The sequence below is a fragment of the Lathyrus oleraceus genome, chromosome 5 (assembly GCF_024323335.1).
Source record: "Lathyrus oleraceus cultivar Zhongwan6 chromosome 5, CAAS_Psat_ZW6_1.0, whole genome shotgun sequence".
NCBI classification, from domain to species: Eukaryota; Viridiplantae; Streptophyta; class Magnoliopsida; order Fabales; family Fabaceae; genus Lathyrus; species Lathyrus oleraceus.
In genome coordinates, this window is record NC_066583.1 from 524,054,220 (window position 1) to 524,071,859 (window position 17,640).

Consider the following 17,640-nt stretch of genomic DNA (forward strand, 5'->3'; position numbering starts at 1 on the left):
GGGCACTCCTGGAAGAATCTGTTAAGAAGGGGTTGATCGAATTGCTACGAGAATACATTGACGTCTTCGCCTGGTCATATGGAGACATGCCTGGTCTGGATACTGATATTGTGCAACATTTTCTACCTCTAAAGCCTGAGTGTGTGCCTGTGAAGCAGAAGCTCAGAAGAACTCATCCTGACATGGCAGTGAAGATCAAAGAGGAGGTTCAAAAGCAAATTGATGCAGGGTTTCTGGTGACTTCTACATATCCTCAATGGGTGGCCAATATTGTGCCCGTGCCTAAGAAAGATGGAAAAGTCCGGATGTGTGTGGACTATAGAGACCTGAATAAGGCTAGTCCGAAAGATGATTTCCCTCTACCACATATTGATATGTTGGTAGATAACACAGCTAAATTCAATGTCTTCTCATTTATGGACGGATTTTCCGGATATAATCAGATCAAAATGGCACCCGAGGATATGGAGAAGACAACATTCATCACACCTTGGGGAACATTCTGTTATCGAGTGATGCCCTTCGGTTTGAAGAACGCCGGAGCCACGTACCAACGGGCTATGACCACCTTGTTTCATGATATGATGCATAAGGAGATCAAGGTATATGTTGATGATATGATTGCTAAGTCAAGAACGGAAGTTGAACATGTGGAGCACTTGTTAAGCTTTTTCAGCGTTTGAGAAAGTATAAGCTTCGTTTGAATCCCAACAAGTGTACTTTTGAAGTCCGTTCCGGTAAGTTATTGGGCTTTATTGTCAGTGAAAGAGGTATTGAAGTTGATCCCGCAAAGGTCAAAGCAATACAAGAGATGCTTGCGCCCAAGACTGAGAAGCAAGTCCGAGGTTTTCTTGGCCGCTTGAATTATATTTCTAGATTCGTATCCCACATGACTGCCACATGTGCGCCGATATTCAAGCTCCTCCGGAAAGATCAGTCCCATGATTGGACCGAGGATTGCTAGAAAGCTTTTGACAGTATTAAGGAGTATCTGTCCGAACCTCCAATCCCGTCCCCGCCTGTGGAAGGAAGACCTTTGATTATGTATCTGACTGTTCTTGAAGATTCAATGGGCTGTGTCCTTGGTCAGCAAGATGAATCAGGAAAGAAAGAATATGCCATCTACTACCTGAGCAAAAAGTTCACTGATTGTGAGTCTCGATATTCAATGCTTGAGAAGACCTGTTGTGCTTTGGCTTGGGCTGCTAAGAGCTTACGCCAATACATGTTAAATCATACGACTTGGTTGATATCCAGAATGGATCCAATTAAGTATATCTTCGAGAAGCCTGCTTTAACGGGGAGAGTTGCCCGTTGGCAAATGTTGTTATCTGAGTATGATATTGAGTATCGAGCTCAGAAGGCTATTAAAGGTAGTATCTTGGCTGACCATTTGGCACATCAGCCGATCGAGGATTATCAGTCAATTCAGTATGATTTTCCGGATGAAGAGATTCTGTATTTGAAAATGAAAGATTGTGATGAGCCTACACTCGATGAAGGGCCAGAGCCGGGTTCCCGATGGAGTATGGTGTTTGATGGCGTTGTAAATCAGTATGGAAATGGTATTGGGGCAGTAATTATTACTCCTCAGGGCACACATATTCCTTTTACTGCAAGGCTAACTTTCAAATGCACGAATAATATGGCTGAGTATGAGGCATGCATCATGGGATTGGAAAAATGTATTGATCTAAGGATCAAGCATCTTGATGTATATGGTGATTCGACCCTCGTTGTCAATCAGATTAAGGGTGAATGGGAAATGAATCAGCCTGGTCTCATTCCATATAGGGATTATGCGAGGAGGATTTCAACGTTATTTACTGAGGTTGACTTCCATCATATTCCTCGAGACGAGAATCAGATGGCAGATGCTTTTGCTACACTTGCTTCGATGATTGTGGTAAGACTTTGGAATGAAGTTCCCAATATCACTGTGATGCGCTTGGATAGACCAGCTCATGTGTTTGCAGTTGAAGAAGTGAAAGATGATAAACCGTGGTATTTTGATATCAAATGTTTCCTTCAGAACCAGTCTTACCCTCCTGGGGCATCTGTGAAAGATAGGAAGACTCTAAGGAGATTATCAGGAAGTTTCTACCTCAATGGTGAGGTACTTTACAAGAGAAATTTTGACATGGTGTTGCTCAGATGCGTAGATACACACGAAGAAGACCTATTGATGACTGAGGTCCATGAGGGTTCATTTGGTACTCATTCCAATGGACACACCATGGCCAGAAAGATGTTGAGAGCAGGCTACTATTGGCTGACAATGGAGTCTGACTGTTGCAAATATGTGAAGAAATGCCATAAGTGTCAGATTTATGCGGATAAAATTCATATTCCCCCGACACTTCTGAGTGTGATTTCATCACCATGGCCTTTCTCCATGTGGGGAATTGACATGATTGGCATGATATAACCGAAAGTGTCCAATGGACACAGATTTATTCTCGTAGCAATTGATTACTTCACCAAGTGGGTTGAAGCGGCATCATATGCAAATGTGACCAGGCAGGTAGTCGTGAAGTTTATTAAGAATCAGCTTATATGTCGTTATGGTGTGCCAGATAAGATCATTACTGATAATGAATTTAACTTGAACAACAAGATGATGAAAGAACTGTGTAGTGAGTTCAAGATTGCGCATCATAATTCTTCTCCTTATAGACCCAAGATGAATGGGGTTGTTGAAGCTGCTAATAAGAATATCAAGAAGATTATCCAAAAGATGATTGTCACGTATAAGGATTGGCATGAGATGCTGCCATTTGCTTTACATGGATATCGTACGTCTGTTCGCACTTCAACAGGGGCAACCCCTTTCTCTCTTGTTTATGGCATGGAGGCCGTACTCCCAGTAGAGGTGGAGATCCCATCAATGAGAGTCTTGATGGAAGCCAAGTTGACTGATGCTGAATGGGTTCAGAGTCGTTATGACCAGCTGAATTTGATTGAAGAGAAGAGATTGACTGCCATGTGCCATGGTCAGTTATATCAGCAGAGAATGAAGAAAGCTTTTGATAAGAAGGTCAAGCCTCGTGTGTTCCGAGAAGGTGACCTCGTGCTCAAGAAAGTCTTGTCTTTCGCGCCCGATTCCAGGGGCAAGTGGACTCCAAACTATGAAGGTCCATACGTTGTTAAGAGAGCCTTTTCAGGCGGTGCTTTGATGCTTACAGCCATGGATGGGGAGGATTTCACTCGTCCTGTGAATTCAGATGCAGTCAAGAAATACTTCGCCTAAAATAAAAACAGAATAGCTCGCTAAGTTGAAAACCCGAAAGGGAGGCTTAGGCAAAAATGAGCGTCTCGGTGGATTGAAAACCCGAAAGGGCGATCCAGGCAAAAGTTAGAGACACAAAAAGAATATATGTATCCCGCTAGATTGAGTACCTCACCCTGGGGCAATCTAGGCGAAAATTAGGGATTTGACTTGATCGGAAAAATAGCAAGTGTACTATTTTTACCGATGTAGTAATAAGGAGTTTTATTTCCAAGTATCGATCTCAAGGATTGCGTAGGAAATACTTATTTTAATTTGATTCTATCAGAACAAAAAGATAATGGTTTGGTTGTTTTGGAATTTAGAATAATAAACTCAAAAATAGTAAAAATAATTGATTAAGATAAAAGATGCTAGGGTGCGTGGTTGAGTTAACCGGTTATGAATTCAGTCAAGATTTCTTTAATACATATGAAACATTCAATCACCTAACCTCAGAATTTTCTTACTTAAGTCCTTAAGGAAGAAACTATTAAACTACCAATTCTTACTCAAATGTCCATTCAATTAATCATTGGTTTTAATCATACAAAATATCAAGGTTTACAGTGATTTACGAAAGTTACTAGTCCTAGATGATGCATTCATAAATCCAATTGCGTGAAAACCCTAACAATCACAGTCCTGTTATTGAAAGTCATAGATCAATTTGTATTTGTCCGATACAAAAGCATAATAACATCACCCAATTGAATTGAAATACGTAACATAGTAATCAAGAAATCATTTGTTCAAATTCATAACATGCGATAACATCAGGACCACCCCCCTAGCATCAGGGGGTTTAGCCTCTCATAGTACTTAAAGAACTCATAATGTAAAGATTAGACATTACAAAGAATTAGGAGAGTTTGATCTTCAATGGTGGATGCCCTTGAATCTCGCCGTCTTCAAATCCTTCGTATTTGCTATCTTCTCCATGCAATGTTTTCTTTCGTCTGTCGGAAGGTGCCTTCTTCTTTCTCTTCCAAGCCTTCTTATAGCTTCAGATGCATCTCTTCCAAGCAAAAGGTCCAAACTACCCTTAATGAGCAGAATCGGTTCACAAAGCAAAAATCAGGTTTTCCAAGCTGCGTCCAATCAACACGGCCGTGTGTCACCACACGGGTGGCCGTGTTGTTCTCCATAATTAATTATTTTCAGCACACTCTACAGAGGCAACAACACGGGCCGTGTTCCCCCACACGGGTGCCCGTGTTATTGCACTGTTTTAATCAACACGGCCGTGTGGTGACACACGGGTGCCCGTGTTGATCTCTGTTTTTCTTCTCCTCTTTTGCTCTGCCTAATCAACAACACGGGCAGTGTTGTGGCACACGGGTGCCCGTGTTGACCTGCTGTTTCTTCATATTTTTGCCTTTCAGAGTGTCCATAACTTCACCATTCTTGCTTTTAAACCTGTGCAATGGCCTGTAACAATGACACTACCAAACGAAGCATAAACGAGATCTTTTTGACATAAACTTGTAATCGAATGCAATGCGATACCAAACCAACAAAACATGATAAATGACTCCAAAGCAACTAAAAACACACATAAATCTTACCGAAGTGATGACAATATGTCGGATTAACGGCGGGAATTCAATGGAAATGGTGACCGATCAGGCAAGTAACTGCATCCTGACAAGACTTTGTTTTACAATTGTCATCCGTCAGAGATTCTTGCTCATTCATCATCAACCGAAGCTTCGAATACATCGGATTCAGAATTGGTGGAGAAATGGTCATTATGTTCAATGTAACCCTTTTCCAATATATATCACCAATTTCAAACTTGTATAGATCTATGGAGTCTTGCCATTTGCAGACTACCATTCCATCAAATAAATTTGAGCCTTGTATCTAATTATTTGCACTCTTATTTGTTCCCATTCAACAAATGTTTTGCATGTTTTAAATTGAGAAAATATCATTGTTTTGAAGAAACGAATTTTTCATAATTTGTTTTTAAACAAAGTGAACATTCACAATGACAAAAGGATACTTAGGAGATCTTCAGTGCTTTCCCAAGGATGGTATGATCTCCAACAGGGTAAGACATTTGTTCATATTCCTAGCATGACTGTATCTTCTTCCTCCGGAGCCTTTTGTGGTTTATCCTACTGAGTGGAATGCTTGTTGAGATATCCACCACTCTCCCCTTTAGTGGAGTAGTAATCTTTCCTCATCATCAGATGTGATCTCCTTGGTGGGTACGATACTCGGTGGTTGATCCTCAGAGTCCCTTTATCCCTTGGATTGATTCCCCAGTAGAGTTGCTTATGCGGCAGATTTTATCTATGCAATAAACTCCTGTCCCCAGCTGGATTGACTGATGATTCATCCCCTGCAGAGTTCTTTGCTTCCTGGTATCTCTGATCCCCGGCAGATTGGATACTCTCCGGCGAATCAGGCTTTCTCTCTTGAGATGTAGTACCGGATGTTTGTACTCCTTGAAACTGTTTGTGTTAGAAATGTCTGTCTGTCAGCATTCATCATACATAAATCATGCATGTGTGCATATAATTTTCAAACATGAGGATATTCATGATTGCATTCTTTGCCATATATCTATGTTTATTATTCCTCTGCTAGTTGGTAATACTTTCCCAAAGCAGATGTCGGCGTCTGATCCCTCAATAAAGAGTCATCCCATTAAGCAGAAAGTGTTTATCTTTCCTACCACATTCCCCACTGAGTTATATCCTCGTGGACGACGGTTGTTTTTGCCTCCTCCTAACACATATATTGGGATGGGTTCCCCTATTGAGTTATATCCTCACTAGGACGAGTCTTGATTCAGTTTGCCTCTTTGGTTTGATCCTAAATTGGCTCCTTGTGACTGTTTCCTGTGTTTCCCCGTGGTATAAATGAATAATTGCTCAGTAATCGGTAATTATTCATCTTATCCTCGGCAGAGTCTGTGGTTTTCTACCCTTATACCGATAGCTGTAAACCCTATTTCCCCCCCCCTCTTGCAGAGTTAACCTTCTTGTTCATCCTAGTTGATGACGGTTACTTTTTCGTGGTTTTCTACCCAGTATCCGGTAGATGTAATCCCCTCCGTGACGGTTATCATTATCCAATATTCGGTGGTGATATTCCCTCATTATTGTGGATAATTGCTCTGATTAGGCAATTTTATCCCCAGCAAACCCTCTTTCATTTACCAGTTACCGGTAATATTGGTTGCTCCCCTTTGATTGGTCATCATTATATACCTAGTTTCGGTATCCCGATGCTTTTCTTTCTCAGTCGATCTATCCTTTATTAACCCAGTAACCGGTTGTGGATAACCTTCCATGCGAGTGTATTATCTACGTTCTAACGGTAATAGATAATATATCTCATGCACTCTTTGGTCGAAGCCTTTTGTTCTTCCCTAGTTGAGTAAGATTCGTATCCCTGTTTTGGAATCGAATGTCCATCCCATAATCGAGTTTGCTTTATTCCCTCTTTTTCGATGATGAGTGTTTTGGGAACATTCCCTAATTCACGCTTTGGTTGGTCACCTGTTATATGCCCAGTAACCGGCATCCCTGGTGTTCCTTCCTTCTGCTCCCTATTTTGACTTTTTGTCCCCTGTGGAGTCAGATTTTCCTGAGTTGATATATACCTTTTTAGGTCTTCCTCAGATGATTTGGTTGATTGATATCTCTCACCCTTATACCGGTCTTAGATATTCATTCTCCCCGAGCATGTTGTTCTCTCACCCTTATATCGGTGTTCAGATCACACATCTCTTTGAGCTTATTACCCAGTAACCGGTAATACCTCATCCCCCTGCTTCCCCCAGGAGGTTTCTGTTGGGATTTTCCTCACCTGAGTCCGGACTTTCATCCGAAGTATCCATTGTGGATAGTTTTTGCTGTATTGGCATATACCCCAATGCGGGCGTCTTCGAGTCAGCTTGAGTCTTTCCATTGGATTTATTCCCTTTGGAATTCTGTTCCCCAAGCTTTGAGTCGTGACCTGCTCACGCATTTTCACCTTGTACTCCCCCAGAGTCTCTGTCTCCCTAATGAGTGTATTACTCCTTTGGATTTGTAGTTTCTACGAATTTCTTTTTCTTTTGAGGACGCATATCCCCAAAGAGTTTTACCAATTGCATGCATACATCTGCATCATGAGGTATCTTAGGGATCAAAATTCGTCTCTTTGATATTATTTAAGCCCATTCTACCCCGTCGAGACGAAGATTTTAACCTTCACTTCTCCGGCTAGAATGACCTTAAATAGGGGCATCTGTAAGACCCTAATTTTGTCCCTAAGATCCCTCATGGCATCATAACATTGCATTTGCATTGCCTCAAGGATCACTAGCATCTTGGTTCCCTTTGCCTTTGGGTGGAACTTCTTGAGAGTGGTTTGAGATCACCAAGCATGCTTGAATTGTATATCATTGCTTTTCTTATTTTGTTTACTAACCAAAAGCACAAAAATATGTCACTAACATCTTTTGTTTGCAGCTTGAGCCATCACAAGGTCAAGAGCTTCTAGGAGATCATCTGTGCAATGGTAAGGTCAAGAGGAGATGATAGCAAGCATGGTAATGGTTCCCAAAGCTCTCATCCATCAAATATGCCTCCCTAGCATATCAATTCATCATTTTGATCAAAGCAAGTCAAAGGGTTTGAGGTTTGTTTCTCAAGGAAGCCCTAATCCATCTGTGCACCACAATGCCTTGCTCTTGAAGCAACCTCAGCACATGATCAAATGCAATCAAGGGAAGTCCTTTAATTCATCATTTCATGCATATTTGAACTTATTTGAGTATCCTCAATCATCAATTCATCAAGATATGAGTCATGGACTTGAGAAGTTGATCAGTTAATTCATCTGACTATTTTGAAATGCACTGAGACCTAACTTTTTATGTGTTAGCCAAATGGAGATGGTTCCTAAAGAACAAATGTTCTTAAGGACAATATGAACAACTTTCATGTTCATCAAAAATTTATTTGAGGCTTGGAAGGCCATTTGTCATTCCAATACATTATAGGTCATTTTGACTGAAACCCTAATTTTGGGTCAACTTCCCAAGGACATAACGCATTCATTTTTTATGATTTTAAGGTGGGATCAAATGCATTAGAAAGATTAAGATGTCTACTTCAAATTTTATGTTGGACAAAATTTCAAAATCTCAAAGGAAACACATGTGATAATGCAAAACATTATAGGTCTTTTTAGGCCAAATGCATTAAAAGGCAAAAAACTCCAACTTCAAGTGCCCATAACTCTTTTATCAAAAATCCAAATGATGCAAAATTTAAGTTCATTTTGGTTTTCCTGGAAAGATCTACAACTTTGATGTTGGAGGTTTTTCCATTTGAGGCTTGCATCATCAAAACAGAAGGGCTTGAACATGGGCCAAATTTAGAAACCTTGCATTGACATGTTTTGCACATCACACTTTAAACTCAAATTTCATAAATTTCCACACTCCAAATGGATTTTTTCCCAACATAACAATTGTTCCTTACATCAAGACCTTTCCAACCATTACTCACATGATCATATTTGGATTTGGCAATTGGTATTTTCGAAGAGTTGAACATTTAGGCATAATTATGGAATTCACATGAAATCTTAACGCACAAGCCAATACAGCTCTAATTACACGTCCAAACCTTTGGCATTTGGGTTCAGCTTGCAATTGGCATTGTTTTTGGGCCTTGTGCATGATCATGCAAGCCCATGCAAGGATTGTCCATGTTCATGCACACGGATCAATTCATCATTTCCTTGCCACTCCCTCTATAAATAGAGACCCTATTCCATTAAAAAAGGGACGCCTGATTCAACCTGTTATGCTGCACAAATCTCTCCATAACCATTACCAAAGAAGCTAGTTCATTTTCCTCTAAATTTTTCAGATCCAAAATTTAACTACATCTGGTTGAATCCTTGGATCTAAAGCTTCTAGACCTTCATCATTCATCTCACTGATCTTCTATTTTGGCAAAGAAAGCAAAGAATCGAGCTCAAGTTTCCAGAATTCAAGCTTACTCTTCAACTGGTATTTTCTTCGAATCTCATCATCCATTGACCTATTTGCTTGGATCTTGTGTTGGCTGAAGTCCTCTCAATAGAGGCATCATGATTATGCATTTAATTTTTGAAATCCATTGAGTTCATGATGAACACCAGATTTTTCAACCTCTGATTTCTCACACCATGGAAATCTAGAGTGAAAATGGATGGTACGGGGATGATGTACATCATCCCAGCTTTCCAATGATGTATAGATCGCGTGATTTGGTTAAGCTTTGGTTGTCTGCTATGGTGGCCAGAAAATGCAAGCTCACCGGAGAAGAAGGTGGCTCCGATGGCTGCTTCAATGCCAGATCAAATCTGGACCGTGTGATTGCATTGCCAGATCTAATTCATGCCATTCATTATTATGACTTTTATTTAATCCAGGTGTGGTTGCATTGACCAGGGTCTACCGTGCGCGCGCCTCTCCCAGCCTTGTGATCATCCACGTCAATTAATGAAGTGGGATCCAAGCGCTGTGGATTTTTCTTATTTTTAATTTTTGATTTAATTTCCTTTTATTTCCATTATTTTCAAAAATTCATAACTTCTTTATTTTTAATCCAAAAATTATGGGACCAATTGCATTAGTCTCCAAATAATTTCTAGTTTCTATTTCTGATTTTTAATATTTTTTATTTTGTCATTTGCTATTTTTTGTGAATTTTCTCTTTTCTGGTTATTTTTAATTCATTTTAAATAGTTTTTGATATTCAAAAAATACAAAAATATTTTTCTAACCTATTTGAATGATGATGAATCTATGGAAAATATTCTCATCAATTTTTAATTTGATTTGAGATTTATTTGAGATTTTAGTTCAATTAGGTTATTTTTATTCATTTTTAATTGATTAAAAATAGTTTCTGACTTTTAAAAATGCTGAATTTTTTTGTCAAACTTTGTTTGACCTTGCTGAACTTAGGATAAATTACTTGGACCTTTCAAGGTTGATTTGAAGTGATTTTGAAGTTTGAGCTTTCTTTTATTTTTAATTCAACTTTAATTTTAAATATTAAAAAATGCCAAAAAAATATTTTGTTCATTTCTTGACTTCCAATCTTCATCTCACTTCTGTTTTTGATTGTTTGACCTTGACTTTCAATGTCATTGGTCAAATATGAGGATTGGTACATGTTACTTCATTTAATGCACTTTAATTTTGCCATTTTCCATTTCTCTTATCCATCTCCTTCTTCTTCTTCTTCTTCTTCTTCTTTTCTTTTTGATCAATGAGTTGAAGGTTGATAAGTTAGCATTGATTAGGGAGACTTAATATTCCTTGATTCAAATCTAATTCATCTTGATCAATTGATCAAGTGAATGGCTTTGGATTAAGGATAGGTTATTTCCTAAATCATGCAAAAGACTTAAACCAATACAAGATCAATTCTCATTTCCTTTTTGGCATGGCAAGTTGTTGGGACTTGGTTCACTAATCAAGACTCCTAACTTGTGTTTGTTGCCTACATTATTATTGACCGGCCTCAGATAGTTGTGACTTCTACATAAGTCCAATTACGATTGCTTAACATAGCGCTAAATTTGCCTTATGGCACATTAACTACTAACACTAACTATTGACTATTAACATTTACTTTTTGCTCTTTAATTTTATGCAATTTACTATTCTTGCACATATTATCCATTTGCTTTTCTCTTTGCTCATTTGAGCACATGTTTATGTTAATGCCATTTGCCTTTTGCTCACTTGAGCACATAATTGTGTATATATTATCATGCTTGTGTTTTGTTTTGATTGTTGTGAACCAAAATGCAAAGAAGCGGACTTATATTCTAGGACATACCCTATGCAAAGAATGGAGAAATGGACTTAGATTCTAGGACTTTCCCTATGCAAAAATTGGAGTAAATGGACCTTAATGATGAAGATGGATTAGAAGGACCAAATCTCTAAACTCACTCTTGTCCATTCTTGATTTACTTCATGGAACTTTTGATGTGTGTGTCCTTGTGCTAGGGGGTTCCCACTTGAGCTAAGTTGAAGGACCATTGCCATGATCATTCTAAAGTAGAAGATACAAGACACATTGAGGATCTCTTAAGAGGCTTGTTTGATGATTACTTATGCCTTGTGTGATTGCTTATTCCAAAGGATGGGAGCTACTTGGATCATCAATATGATCTCAAGAGAGGAACTCCACTGTGGTTTTGTTTCTTTATCCCTCACCTTTTTGTTTTACTTAGGACTTAGCTCTTCTTCTTCTCTCCACTCTAACCCAAGCCAAAAAAAATTGTGCAAACATTTAACTATTGTTTTCAAACATTAGAAACCTAAGCCTTATGCTTTTGATTTTCAAACTTTCCTTTCGTAACACTAATTGATAAATATAACCCATTCAAATTTCTTTTTGTGGTTCCAATGACCACTTTCTTAATCAAAATCTTTCATAACCTTTAGCTATTAGGTTTGAGTTATCCTTGTGGTAGATGTAATACTCACCTATATCCTTAGTGATGGACAATGAGTCTTCCATGCTTATTATAGGGTTAACCCCTCACTAGCATGTTGAAGCTATCCTCACATGGTGGATTTGTGGTTTGATTGGGTTTTCTCCCTTTGATAACAAAAGACCTTAAGGCTTTTGGACCAATCAATTCACCAACTCATTTTGAGATTTTTACCCCGAACTACGAGGTTTTGATCCTAATCTTTTTTAAGATGGTACGTAGGCAATGGGTTTATCCATCCAAACATAAAATGTAAATAAACTTGTATATTCTTTTTCTCATCTCTTCAATCATGTTTGCACAAACAAATTTTTTTCCCAAAAAACAACAACCTCTACAACAAGTATGAAAAGGGCTCCCTAGGAGTACCTAGGATGTTTTGGGTGCCTAACACCTTCCCATTGCATAACCAACCCCCTTACCCAGAACTCTGTTCTCTTTTACTAGTTTTTGTTAAAACTATTAGGTTTTTGTTCGCTTTCTAACCATTCCTTTGGATAAATAGAAGTGCGGTGGCGACTCGACTTGTATGATTTACCTTGGATTTAGTCAATATCTCTAATGGTAACGAATACCCCGCTACACCTAGTCCACCAGCGTAAGCAGGGTTAGGCGATGCACATAACGTTAATTCCTTATGCCACTACTCGGGGTCTCCTATTCCTTTTCACCCAACATAAGTATAACAATTTCCATAGGTCCAACACATAGACTAATGGTCAGTATTCCCTATGTGCCCAAAATTAATTTAAAAGAGTGTCTCACATAAAAAGCATTAAGAGCAATAAGCAATTGAATATGATTATAGATCAAAAGTTTCATACAAAGTCAAATCAACATATTACTCAATAATATTGAAATAAGTTCATCAATAAGACAACTTAACCTAGAGGAGTTTAGCTACTCATAATTCAAATTACAATACCAAAAAAAAAGATGAGAATAACATGTGACTTCCCTTGAAGTAATGGTCTCCAATGCCCTCAAAATCACCCTTGATGCTCTTAAAATCATGCTTTGCACTCCAATTTTTGTAACCCTTGCAAAAGTGCAGGGTGTTCCCTTAAAAAGGACTTAGAATGGACCAGACACATAAAAAAATCCCAGAAAAGGGTCATCGCGTGCGCGATGCAACTAGTACATGTCTATCACATGCGCGATGTTGTGCGTGATTATTCCAGTAGCTACATGCTTTTACTACCTTTTTCACCTGATTTTTCACTAAGTCCAATTTCTTCACACCTAGTTATTTTTCCCTCATTCTTTGGCCTTTCTATTTCATTTTAGCTCATATTTCGCTTATTTTGATCTGATTCTTCGACTAAATTCATGCAATGACAATCTGTCATCAAGACCCCAAACTTGAATTTTTGCTTGTCCTATAGTAACTTGCATGCAAATGTACATTTCAACAGAAACCAAGTCGCATAATAACAGTCGAACATCACCAAATAAAAATTTCCTTTTACCTGACCATCGTTCTAGCTTCCAACTTATATCCGGCAAATTCAGAAAACGTCCTCAAACTTTGACGAGTAATCAACCTGTCTCTCAGCTCACTTTGACTCACTCAATGGATATGGTTATCTCTCAATCAATATGTAAAATAATTTTTTCTTAGCTTGATCATGTTCTAAAATAATTCATCACAGAAATCACAACACACACATTGAGGTCTTCTTAGGTTGTAACTCTGCTTATGTCCGGGTAGGATATTTTTAGGAAAGTAGGTTTAAACCTTTGGAATTAGGTGCATATTTCTTGTTTTATCATCATACCCCTTTGTTCCTTTTTTATGGTACTAGAGATCTCTGGTCCTTATTATGCTTTCATTCTTTTTTTTTGAAGAAGTGTCTTTTTCTACTTCTTATTTTCTCATAAATTTTGAATTTTTTTGACCAATTTTCTCTAGTACCCTAACCCCAAACTTAAACTTTACTCACTTCAAAGAGAAACCCCAAACTTAATATTTTTCATACACTTTAGGAACTATATTTCTACCTAACTCCAAATAGAGGATGGAAAGAAAAGATCTTTCAAGTCATATGGCTAAGGATTTTAGGCTACGTCACCGAAAGAAAGGTTAAAATCAAAGTGGTTAGCAATGGATATACCTATTACTACATGGTGGTTTAAAAAGGCTTAAAGTTATAAACAAAGAATTGCCTCAGTATGTGTCAGTAAATCCAGATGAACTTAATTGGAAATAGATCAAACCATATAAAATAATAATGCATGGATACACTCAAACCTTATTAGTTAAGGTATCTGGAGGTTGAGTATAAGTCTTTTGATTCTTTTCTCGTCCTTTGCCTTCAAGTTGTAAGTTTTTATTCTGATGAGCAAGTTTCGTTTGAATCATATGTTCAATGCTAAAGTGCTAAACTTATAAGTGTGAAGAAAAAAAGAATACGACAACAAACTTGTTTATTAAAGACAATGAGCTGAATACAATGGGAGGGGAAGATCACTTATAGTAACTATTTCTCTTCTCTAGATACATATTTGAAATTAAAAATAAATATAAACTCTTATAAAAATAAATAAAAAACTACATTTCTTTTCATAAGTCATTATTGCGGAAAAGATCATGCATATCATTCATTGTGTTGTTGAAAAGACATTTGAGCAGCTTCTCCTTGACGTGTGTTTTGCAGCCTCCTTATTATCGAAGAGTTGATATGTGCTTTTGTACTAATCATCTCATCTTCGGGGTAAACAGGCCCACCTTCTCTCCTGCATAATTCATTTATAACACAAAAGTACCTATAAGCTTTTTGTGCAGCGTTAGCCATATATTTGATATTTTCAGCAATTAAACGACATAAGTCAATAGGTTTCCTCCTCAAAAGAGATAATAGTCCTAAACTCTTATTCACAATAAATTGTGATTGGTTGGACGAGGCTTCTAAAGTTTACACAAAAAATGAGGCGCAAGCCCTCGAAATTTGGCGTAAGTCGGCAGTTTTGAGACACATCGCTAAACTATGCTCCATCACCCATTCTTCCTCAGGCCTACAAAAAATATCTAACATTACTTGGGACATTTCCTTGTTAATTACTTTGTGCTCATGTATATAGTTCCTAAGAGTACAAGTAGGAGGAGGTTCCAAATTAAAAAGGGAATTTATAGCAGAAGGAGAATAATCAATATCTTACCTCGCACATAAGAGGTGAAAGTGCTTACGTCACCAAAGGCCGCATTGGCATAAAGTTCTAGTCCGATGGTTTTATTTATATCATGAATCAATTTGTTGAAACTTATCCAACGCCTTTGTTGTAAAACTTTGTTCACTTCTCTAAAACCTTACAAATCATCCAAGGCGAATGCTTTCTCCTTCACAATGTGGTAGTCCACTAACTTGAGATATTTTTCAACATGAGCCTTAGAGAAATTTAATATTTGGGAAGGTATGAGCGTTCGGAGTCGGGGAAGACCTTGAGGATGAAACTCTTGACACTCTTCCTCTTTTTAAAGCCATTTGTACCTATAAAAACAACACAACAAAACAATACATCAGAGAGAAAAAGAAAAAAATACGCAGAGTTTTGACTCAGATGAATAGTAGAAAGCAAAAGGAGTAAAGGAAGAATTGTTATAATGATTTGAATCCCAACACTACTTATAGGCCAAGTGATCATTGATCATCGCACGTGTACACATCTATCGCGCACGCGATGACATTCTTCAATGTCTCTATCCAACGTTCATATCTCACGTGTTTTGAACTCATCGCGCACGTGATGCTAACAGCATTCAGATTCTCCCCAATGTCTCCATCACGCACGTTATGCATGCATCGTGGGTGAGATAGAGTCATATCACATGCGTGATAACCTGCATGATTATTCCAGGGGCTAAAGCTATTTTCTTCTCTTTTGCTTTTTTTTGTTCTATTCTCTTAACTGTTTTCTCTTCTAACAAAAATAACACATAATTTGAAATTTTACAAAATAAAGTTTAAATTAAAATTAAAATAAATTCTTACTGATGATTTGCCTCCCATCAAGCGCTTTTTTTTCGTCATTAGTTTGACGGATCATGCCTAAGGCACGTCAGGCGCAAATGATACCCTCACTCCGGTCAATTCACTTGTTATCCTTCCTTTGTCAACCATGCTACCTATTTCCTCTAGATGGTAGCATGTATCTAAGTCTTCCACATACGGTGTCCATTCATACACCTTAAAAATCACTCTTTCTTTGCTGAACTTCAAGATAAGTTCACCCTTCTTCACATTTATCTTTGCCTTCCCGGTTGCCAAGAATGGATATCCGAGAATAATCGACCCTCCTTAATCTTTTTTTGTATCAAGCACCACAAAATCTGCAGGAAACACTAACCCGTTGACATGTACTAACATGTCTCGTAAAATACCCAGTGGGTGAGTAAATGATGAATCAACTAAAGTGAGAGTCATGTTACTCGGTGTGATCTCACCCAGTTTCAATTCTTTCACCTTATTTAGTGGCATGGTATTTATACTAGACCCTAAATCACATAAAGCATGCTAGATCTTTACTCCACCAATATTACAAGAAATAGTAAACTTACCTATGTCTTTTAGTTTTGGTGGCAATGCTTGAGGCACTGCCATATCATCCTTTTCAGACATGTTTACATGTTCCTTGACCACTTTCTCTTTCGTACCCTTTAGTAATTCCTTCATATATTTAGAAAATTAAGGAATTAGTTCTAAAATTTCTTGAAACAAAATACTTACCTGAAAAGTAGTTAGCATCTCTTTAAACTTTGCAAACATTACTGTCTCATCTTCATGAAGGGGTTTCTTCTTGATTCTTAGATACAATGGTTTAATATAGTCAGGTAGCTATGGATTTGGATCATTAAGGATTTTCTTCTTGGTCCTCCTCTAAGGGGAGTTTTTATCTATGAGTTGATCAGGGATGATTCCTCTTTCCTCTTGGTCGGTCACCTTGATTGTTACCCTCCTCCTTTTCAATCATCCTTTCTCCTTTCTCAATCACATCTTCTTCAACTATTTCATTTTCACCCTTTTCGGTGATCACCTCAAAACATATTTCCACAACCTTGAATGATTCATTTTTAGGATTATCTATAGTGTTACTTGTAAATCCTCCACTTCAGCTCGGTAAAGTAGTTATTTGTCTGGATAACTGACCAATCTGCATCTCCAAATTTTTTATCGATGCATCATGGTTTCTACTCATGGTAACATGGTTATTATTGACCTGATCAAAACTACTTCGAGTGACTTTAATTAAATTTTGCAAGGCTCTTCCAACTGTGAAGGTTTCCTTTGCATTGGAGCTTGTTAGCCTTGTTGCATACCTTGATTAGCATCTGCATTTTGGTTATTGCTCTAACGGAAATTTGGGTGATCTTTCCAACCTAGATTGTAGGTGTTGGAATAAGGGTTGTTCTTCTGAAAATTAGAAAATTGGACTTCTTCACTCGATCCTTCCAAAGAACACCTTCCGTTTACATGTTCTACTCCACAAAAATCACACCTAAGTTCTTGTACCTGACTCACATTAGCTTTGCCTAAGTTGATTTCAACTAGTTTTTTATTTAACAATTCAATTTAAGCTAAAAGTGCAGTATGGGTATTAACAGCTGACATACCTTTGGGCGTGCCCATAATTTCTATTTTTATCGATCTTTCGCTCTTTGAATGGTACTCATTCAAGCACATCTTCTCTATAAGGTCTTTCACTTATGGTTTAGTCACTGATCGGATTGTGCCTCTTGCAGAAGCATCCAACAACATGCGTATCTGACTCTTGAAACCTTTGAGGAAGTTATGTATTTGCTCCATATTATTCGTATTATGATTTGGGAACCTGCGCAATAAAAGTTTGAACCTTTCCCAAGA